This window comes from Aptenodytes forsteri, unplaced genomic scaffold (genome assembly GCF_000699145.1).
Source record: "Aptenodytes forsteri isolate BGI_AS27 unplaced genomic scaffold, ASM69914v1 Scaffold176, whole genome shotgun sequence".
In the NCBI taxonomy this organism is placed as follows: Eukaryota; Metazoa; Chordata; class Aves; order Sphenisciformes; family Spheniscidae; genus Aptenodytes; species Aptenodytes forsteri.
The window spans coordinates 753,544-762,592 of record NW_008794853.1 but is presented as its reverse complement, the minus strand read 5'-3'; the positions used below and the strand labels follow the sequence as shown (position 1 = coordinate 762,592).

The 9,049-nt window shown below is 40.1% G+C and overlaps 1 long non-coding RNA gene across 1 annotated transcript; it reads left to right on the top strand.

Moving 5' to 3' along the window:
* Nucleotides 1-206: 206 nt before the first annotated feature.
* On the top strand, nucleotides 207-2,529 carry LOC103895040. The gene is made up of 2 exons (XR_657347.2): nucleotides 207-560; nucleotides 1,599-2,529. It is a non-coding gene; the product is annotated as an uncharacterized LOC103895040 (long non-coding RNA).
* The last annotated feature ends 6,520 nt before the right edge of the window (nucleotides 2,530-9,049 follow it).

The window sequence follows — 9,049 nt, the reverse complement described above, 5'->3', positions numbered from 1 at the left end:
GGCGCCCTGGGGCAGGGGGGGGGCGGGTGTCAGCAGCCGCGTTTGCAATCTGCTGGCGGAGCAGAGCCGGGGCGGCCGCCACGCGGAACGCCCCCCCCCCCCCCCCGCGGCGCCAAGCGCCCGCGGCTGAAGGAGGAAGCGGCCGGGCAGCACCCGGCAGCGCCCGCAGAGCTGCTGGGTCCCGGGGCGGAGGCCAGCCCCTCCGCTGAGGGCTGCTGGCTGAGCGCCGGCGGGGCGCGACGCAGGGCTCTCCTCGAGGCCGGGGCCTTCAGGGGCCTCCCGAGTCAGCCAGGCCTCGTGTGTCGTCACCAGGTGCAAACGTATTCATCCACACAAACCAGTACGATAATTTAACTCGTCGAAACGGACGCAATGATCGTCCCTTTGACAGCCTCTGTGTTCATCGCGACAACAGCAGAGCTGCCGCGTGCGATGGCTGTATGTTCTTGGGAGCTTGCCCGCGTAATTCCTGTGCATGAACTTGTTCGTGAGCCCCATCACGTTTCCCTGGTGCCAGAGCCGCATGATTACTTCTGCCGTGTTCGTCCGGCACTGAAAGGGTAAACTCCTATGAAGTTAGGGCAGCCGTTCAGCATAGAAGCCCTACAACGTCAAACTGTAGACATTCGGTCAAGTTCAAATTAATTTTTATATACTCTTTAATACATAAACTCCTAAGACTCTGTGCAGTGTTTTATAATACAGTAATGCAAGAAAGTTTTATCAATGCAAATGGTTTGTAATGTAATATAAAAAGTTTTAAGTCAAATTTATGTCCCTTTTATGTCCCTTTCCTCATGTTATTGCTTAGTGGCCTTGCTAATGTAACGATACTGTTGCTCCTGTTGGTAGGTCTGCTCAGACAATTGTTTTCGGTCTAGGAGTTGTCTTGCCACACCCATTACTTTTCTCCTACAGGGCAGTACGTTAGGAATGTTGATGCCTCCTGCATTTAAAAAATACAAAGGTTTGCTTTAAACCATTATAGATCTGATTTTTAGTGGAAGAACTGTATCTCCACTAGCTTGTAGTTAAAATTGAAACGTTGCTAAACTTATCGCTGTAGGACCAAAATACAACACCAGAATTAAAAATTTCCCTTCCAGCACCCACCTATCCTGACAAGGTTGGTGGTTTGGTTATTTTTCATTAATTTATGTTTTTTTCTGACCATTTGCTTTTTTTTCCATGACATTTTCCATAGTGTTTCTTTACTTTTTTCCTATGGCCTCACCCCTCTAATTGTTCTGTCAGATTAGATGGGAGCTTTTAAATGTATGCTTCATAATTCATCCTAATAGCTTTTCAAATATAAAATTAGACTGATTGAGCTATAACTTTTCAGGTTCTCCTCTTCCTCCCTTAGAGATGGGTGTGGTGTTTCCCAGCACTACCTCTATAGGATTTCTGAGAGTTACGTTACAAAACAATACAATTTTGTTGTAAGTCTCTAAATAACCTGGTTTATAGGGCATTTTATTTACATGAGGAAAAAAAAGTTAAGCAAACATCCAAACGATCTTTATCCATATCTCTAGTTCAACCCGTATTAGCCATTTGTATGGCTAAAAATTCCCTGTGTTTTTTTCCTTTTCCAGAATCACCTCAGTGACACTCTGGAGAAATCTGTATTCATTAAGATAACCTGATAAGCCTTCTGGACACAATATTCAGCTGAGTTTGGGAATAATACCGAAGCACAGATGTTCTCCTCCAGCTCTGGGCTTCTCACGGCAGTGTTGAAGAAGGCAGAGAACATCCAACCAGGCTGAGTGTCGGTTGCCTCTCCCAGGGAGACCTGTGAAGTAGCAAACGGGCAAAAAGGAATACTAAACTGATCATAGAAAAGTGTGAATCATACATTTCCCTTCTTTAATAAAGAAAAGCTCTCTTGGCTGAAGAAATGAAGGAATTAATAAACTGCAGATGTGAAACCAACAATTCAGAAGGCGTGCTTACATGCAGGATTGAGTAGATAGCCATTTTCCAAAAGCGGTTGATGCAGATTATAAATGAAGGCCAAAAGGGACCATCAGCTTATCTAGCGCAAGCCTATCTACCTAGCAGCCTGTGACCTACACCCAGCTTGCTGGAGAGTTCTGACTGGCTCCCCAAATAGTTTTGAAAGCTGCTTAGTGCACTCAAACACACCCAGATCTCCCACCGCATTGTCCCACATCAGGATCAAATGATTCACCCAGGGAGATGCAGAATTCAGATAGCTACAATGTGGCCTTTTCTGGTCTCTTCTACTAAAACAAGTCTTATGAAATCAACTGCTCATTCCTGTAGTGACGTCAATCATTTGCAAGAAATCTCTGTATCAGACAACTCGGCATGTCTCCATTGCACAATGACTTGTTCTGTGCATGAAAGGGCTTTACTGTCATGCCTAGCGCAAGCCAGATGTCCGCTATTACGCAGCAGAAGAACATTTCTGTAGAGCCCCCTCTAGTAGGTACCCCTAGTGAAACAATACCAGTGACTGTTTATAAAGTCTTAAAGGAAAATAAATACGGGTTGTGTCTCTGACAGCTGTTCTGTTAATGCTCCTCATCTCTTTTCAAGAGGGAAGGGAAGATACAAGGAGTTAATGAAAGTCAAAACGATAGTGGTAACTGTAAAATGCAATGCTTGAAAACTGTAACATGCTGAATTGTGAATTGATGTTAAAAATCCTTAAACCTTACATCTGTGACACAAAGATGTCAGCTTGTTCCTTTGTTATCTTTATATTTTCAGAGGAAATGCACAGCTAGGACAGCATGTGCGTTTATATCTACTCAGTATTATCTGCTGCCCTACAAGCTCCACGCCAAATCTTATCTGCTCTCTGCAAGTTTCATATTTTTGTGACCCCACAAAAATCAGCTGACTAGCGAAATCAGGGAGATCAGTGTCTGGTGAACGCTGCAAGAGAGGGTGGTTGAATTCTAGCATTCTTATCCATTTTTTTTTTTTATCTTATTTTAAGTATCTGGAAGGAGAAGCAAGTCTAAAAACTTAGTGTTTGTCAGTTTCATAAACCATAGTGATTTGGATTCTGCAGAATTATGAGAAGCATGCCTAAAAGAATTGTATTGTGGCTTAGTGCTTAAATAACAGTAGGTGTTAAGTACTTTGCTATTTTTTTCCTTTTATCCCAGGATATAGAATCATAGAATCGTACACTGGTTTGGGTTGGAAGGGTCCTTTAAAGATCATCTAGTCCAGCTCCCAATATAAATTCTGCAGGCCTTGGCTAGGTCAGTAGTTGTTTGGGGAACGCCTTAAGGAAAACCTCTATCAAAAAGTTACCTGTGTTAATTGTTAAAATAAATACATACCATGCCATTTTTGTGTGGGTATGCATTGTGCATCATGAGTAGAAATAGCATGCACACACATTGTTTATAAAAGATTTTGTATACGTAGATATTACCTCTTCAGAGGTAACCCAGATTTTCACAAGCAAATCTTCTGTAACCTGATTGGCAAAAATGCTTTTGTTTTGTGTTTTTTTGATAAGCCACAGTGAACATAGCGCATCAGGACATGAAATGTGGTGATTTTTCTAGCTCTCTTTAATAACCCATGGAAATCTACAGAGTCTGGAAAGGTTTAAAGCTAAACTGGCAGAAAAGGTTTTGACCTAGCCCACTGTCAGTGCTGCAGTTCTGTGTATTATACATGCGGAAACATTAACAGATAATTTTAGATTACTACTCCTTTCAGGCCATGTAATCTTTCTAGAAAACCGTAGACTATATTATTGCTGGGAGAAATTACATCTGACTGATAGCTTCATATCATGTTCACTATTGATGAAAGTTTACTTCAGAACCTGGAGACAATCAGGGAAATGTTCCACATGCAATTAAGTTAATATTAAGAGCGATAAAAAGTTGGAAAGTTGGGCAACCTAGAAATAATTCTTCCCAGTTTCTAGGGGAAGATTTTTTTTCCTTCAAGAGCTTTTTTCTTTTTAGGACAGCCTTCCATCCATCAAGAGCATCTTCCATCCATGCAAGACCATGTGCAACTTGAGTACTCCCCTTGCAGACACACAGATGGAGCAGCTACCAAAGCACATGTGCTACTGAAAGAGCACCCGGCCTCTGTCTGTTCTGTCATTTAAGTTCTTAAGACCAGCCTCATGCACAATCCACACTGTAAGCCTCAAACAGTGCCTGAGCCGCTGACTGCACGATGATTTGCCTGAACAATGGAGAATGAAGTCCTACATTTGGCTTCAGGAGAACTAGGTATCTGAAATCCCGCATGATCCTTTAATTATATATTTTGTAACTTACCTCAGGCACATGTCTGTGTTAAAGAATCAACAAAAATTTTATCATTAACTTAAAACATTTACAAGCAAGACATCACGAAGTCTTTGCAAAAAGGGGAATATAACTAAAAAGCATTTATTGTTAATTATTACTGTTATTGCAGTCATGGGATCACTTATGCATTTAGTTTTCTGGTCTGTCTCCTTCTGCATGCCTGCTAGCTGTGTTGGAGAGAATGTTCTGCAGCTTTATTGCCATGATTTTTAAAGCGCTACAAGTCTTTTTAAATTCACTTTCATATTTTGTTTCCTCTTCTTGAGCCCTTACAGGAAATCTGGCAATGACCGTGACACAGGATCAGCACAAATCCCTACTTTGTTTTTCTTCTTTTTTTCTTTTTTTGCTGACAAGAAAAAGTTCAGAGAAACTTAGCTTGCAGTTTAGAGGGCTGGGTAAAATGCTGATGGCCAAAGACAGGTGTGGGAGCGGCTCAGCTGTTCCACCATGAGACACTGACTCTGGGCTCTACTGGGGATACTACCACCTCCTTAAATCCAATTCTTAAGACTGTTATATGCCTGATATGTAAATAACAACTAGTAAATAATATAAGGCATACATGAGTAATATTTTGAACATGTCTTCCTGCCAAAAGACAGACAGTAAAAAATCAAAATAGAGGTCAGCTAGAGATGAGGACTTAACCAGAGTAAAATGTAAACCTGGGACCCATCTCTCCTGTAGTTCTACAAGAGTCCTTACAAATGAGCAGTCATGCAAACCTCTATTGACTGGAGAGATGTTGAGGCATGGTGTGATGACTATTTCTTGTCAGGACCACGACTCACTCACTTTTCAAGTTCCACAAGTTGAACCAGTGCTTTTGGAACGGGATGAGGAGACTCCAAAGCGGGTATTGCTGTTATTGCCTGTAATTAGAGAACATGATATGAAGCCTGTTTAGGGTGAATTCTCAGACAAGCCAAGAGGTCCATCCAAACACATGTGAACATATGAAATAACAGCAGTTTCATAGAAGCAACCAATAGTGGCTGCTTGAATTTTGCCGAGCGGGTTTTTCCATGTCTTTGCTATTTGCAGTGATGTGGAGTAGTGTGATGGCTTGTGCAGGTGACTTCCAAAGGTGTCCTCAGACAAGATGTCATCATATTCTCTACTCTCACTTCTATTTCTTCCAAACACTGTGTTATTTCCTCTGTGTTGCATTCTGCACCCTTTATTCTGGAATGCTATTACAGTTCTATTACTCTGATTTTGACTTTTCCCTCAACCAGCCAAAACCTAGGAGACCAAAGCCGCAGGAAAAATAGGAAGACTGCCAGTGTCAAGGTAGGGCTAATACATATTTTTTTAATATATATATATATATACACACACACAGAAATAATATTCTGTATTCAAAATTTTACTTTGCCTTCATTGTTACCTTCAAGAACTGCATCTGTGGAAAATAAAATATAGGACTGTAATATCAGAAGATTGGGGACTTCTGTTGTACGTATTTCATCCAAAAAGCACAAAAATAAATGTATGACATGTCAATAATTATAATTTTCAGCAAAAATGTGAACTCTTCAGGAGAATAGGAAATAGTTGGAAATCTGAAGCTAGTAATGGTCTATCTTTTTTTTTTTCAGCAGTTAGTATGAATTTATGACAGCTACATTACATACTCTAGTATTAAAGCTATTCCAGTCTATTCAATCAATAAGCATTTAGCACTTCCAGAAGGTGTGCAGTTATCCAGCCGACGGTAGGCATACCCATTACATTCTGAGCGTGGGTTGCAGATACCAAGTAGCTATACATCAATAACTGGTACTGTAGCTGCTGAACGTTTTACAAAGTACTGTCTGCTGAAGGAACAACTTGTAAGCCAGTATGGCTTTGTTAACAGAAATCAAATCTAGGCAGGGGCTGAATGCTAATCGCTATTGCTGACTCTTTAAATAATGGCACTGACAACAACAGGAAAGGTGTTACTGTAAGATAGCTGCTCTAAGTCCTCCTCGCATATCAAATGATGTTTCCAGATATAAATCAGACAAAGATCTGACTCTTCCAGACTTCCATCAGCATTCAAAAAACAGAAGGAGGCAGTCAGTCTGTGCAGGATTTGATTGTTGCAAGCACATGTATTGGCACAGGTCTCCCTCTGCTTTGACATAGAACACATTTAATAAACAGTTCTTCCACCAGTCCTCAGAAGGTCAGCATTGTTTTACAATATTTCTTTATCTATAGAGACCACTTGTGGTACTTATGTTGACGTTCATTATGGTACTGGCAGGCCCCTTTTTTGTGAAAATAGTTTTTACTCACGGTGGGAGTAGATGGCTATCAATCCCAGCTTCCTGTGTGCTGCAGCAGCAAAGTATATTTTGTTAAGTGAAAACTGTCACTTAAACCGATCTACTTTTGTATTTCATCAGCAAATTGTTTCAGCAGTTCACAAACAATTTGCTGCTTATGCTGAAATGGCAGCTGCTTTTGAATTTCCAAGATGGACAGAACAGTATAAAATGGTTGATTTAGCCAGTTATACCTTCCTTACTGGTGCTGGTGGTACATTCACATACTCTTTTCCTAAGAAGGGCACACAAGATTTTTCTCACAGTTCAGCATTCCAGGTATATGCTGTCTGAAAAGAAGTATCATCAACAATCAACCTTCAATATCATGTACTTGAAGCCATAAGTATTTTAGTTTGTCAGACTCCATTTCATGTGAAACAATCTCCATCTTACACTCAGCTATCTGAATCTGTCCCTAAGCTCTCTTAACATCTCTTGCAGACCATGACGTTTGCAGCCACTGCTGTACTCTTGGGAAAATAAAGCAACATAGAGCCACAAAAATAAATTTAACCAAAAATATGTAACCCATTTTTTAATCACAATTCAACAGTTCTTGAAAGAGAACTTTTTAATACAAATCCCTCTTATTCATTAGCTGGACCCAGTTTTCACTTCAGTTTTTATGTATTTCACAACAGATGAGCAAAAAACAGACTTGAACTTTCTGTAAGTTCACTGTATATTGTCGCTGAATCCCATGTACTGTGCTGTTGTAACTTCCATTCCCTGGCTAGGGTTCAGTGCAGTGAACTATGCTTGGATGACCTGTTATAAATCATTAACAAGAACTTGCTTGTACAGGTATTTCTGGTGGGAAGCCTTTGAAGTCACCTGGAATGAACTGCTGTGGATTAAGCTGATGAATCGTTTTCCTCCACATCTCCTAAGGAGAGTTAACTGGGTATAAAGACTTCAATGGGAATTGTATGTATTGCTGATGATACTTCTGAAGTTATGATTACAGTTACACCCTCTTGAAGACCTGATCTGTTAATGTAAAGAGAACTGTCTGAATACAGAAAAATCAAGCTTTTGTTTGACTTTCTTTGTACTCATTGGTCCAGATCCTTAATCACTTTAGTTATGCATTGACTCAGTGCACTGCACTGGAAAGCCTAAAGCTGCCTGCTGAATTCCTGGTGCAACTGCATCATTCCTGCAGAAGGAGGGATCACTGATCATCGTGTGGGATATGAGATCCATATAGGAGATCTCTACAGATACCCTGCTTTGGGCATTGCATGATTGCATTTGCTTCTTCCTGATTTACTATCCCCAACACCAGGAGCCTAAGCAGAGTCACACCAAACTGGGGGAATTTTCAGTTTTCTTCTGTAGATCACAGGACTGCCAAGTATTACTAAATACACTGAAAAATACAAAAATACAGAAGATGTCGTACAGCTATGATCTTCCTAACCACCTCTTGGGTACCATCAGGTAATTTGTCCTTCCTTCAAATGATAAAGAGGACCATTGGTTTTAGGCCCACTGAGGTGACATGGGGAACGTGCAGACTAGAATTATTGCAGGATGAATGCAGAAAGTAAGCAGAGCTGATAAGGAACTCGGAATACGTGTAGGTATTCAGCAACTAGAGTCAGTTTGCATTCTGTGCAATGATTATGACCGATAAAAAAAGTTTTTCCTTGCTAATTACAGTGTGCTACAGACAGGTTCAAGTAGAGAAAGATACTTCATTATTATAATGGAATTTCCAAACAGAAAACCAAAACTAGATCAGAGCTCCTTTAAGTCTCATTTTGTTTTTAAGTAGACAGTTGCATGTATCAGCTATTCCTTTGTTCAATGAAACAATCTCCAGACATGTATCAGAGGATGTCAGCTTTTGTTGCTTCCTTTGAATTCTGAGAAGTATGCGTTTAGTTATCTTATGCTGCTCTGGATCTCACATGAGAGGAGCACGAGACTAACATTGCACCACTATCCTTCTTTCTGTAGTTACTTTAACTAATGAACCTGTGGTTCTAATTATTTTGCTGAATGTACTTTACTTTATATTTTCTTATTAGCCTTCACTTAAATTACCCTTTATTTACAGCATTTAACCAAGAGTTTAAGGTGTCATAAACAAATGGAAATTTGTTTATGTCAGCATTAAGTAAACCTCAACAGCCTGTTTTTGTTGCAATTTATTCCAATGTACTTTACTTCAATATATTTTCTTAGCCTTCACTTAAATTACCCTTTATTTACAGCATTTAACCAAGAGTTTAAGGTGTCATAAACAAATGGAAATTTGTTTATGTCAGCATTAAGTAAACCTCAACAGCCTGTTTTTGTTGCAATTTATTCCACTATAAAGTATGAATAACTCCACTGAGTTGACACAGTTACACTGCTATAAAACGAGAAGACATGAGAGGAATCAGTAGAGAC